Below are 223 nucleotides of genomic sequence, written 5' to 3'. Positions count from 1 at the left end.
TAGGGCTGCCTACTAGGAGATACTCAATTGAAGTGTAGGATGAGCACCCCAAATCTGCAACTGTTGGCAATCAGCTGCTACTAGCCTGCAGGCACTTACCTAGTGGCTTACACAGGTTTCTATACATAAGCACTAATTATTACTGTTAATGGTCATTGATCAGAATAGCTTTATTATCTAAGTCATTTAGTAGATCTTAGACTCTATAAAGTAACAGTAGAAA

The sequence above is a fragment of the Aphelocoma coerulescens genome, chromosome 1A, assembly GCF_041296385.1.
Source record: "Aphelocoma coerulescens isolate FSJ_1873_10779 chromosome 1A, UR_Acoe_1.0, whole genome shotgun sequence".
NCBI classification, from domain to species: Eukaryota; Metazoa; Chordata; class Aves; order Passeriformes; family Corvidae; genus Aphelocoma; species Aphelocoma coerulescens.
Note: the sequence above shows the minus strand (reverse complement) of the source record.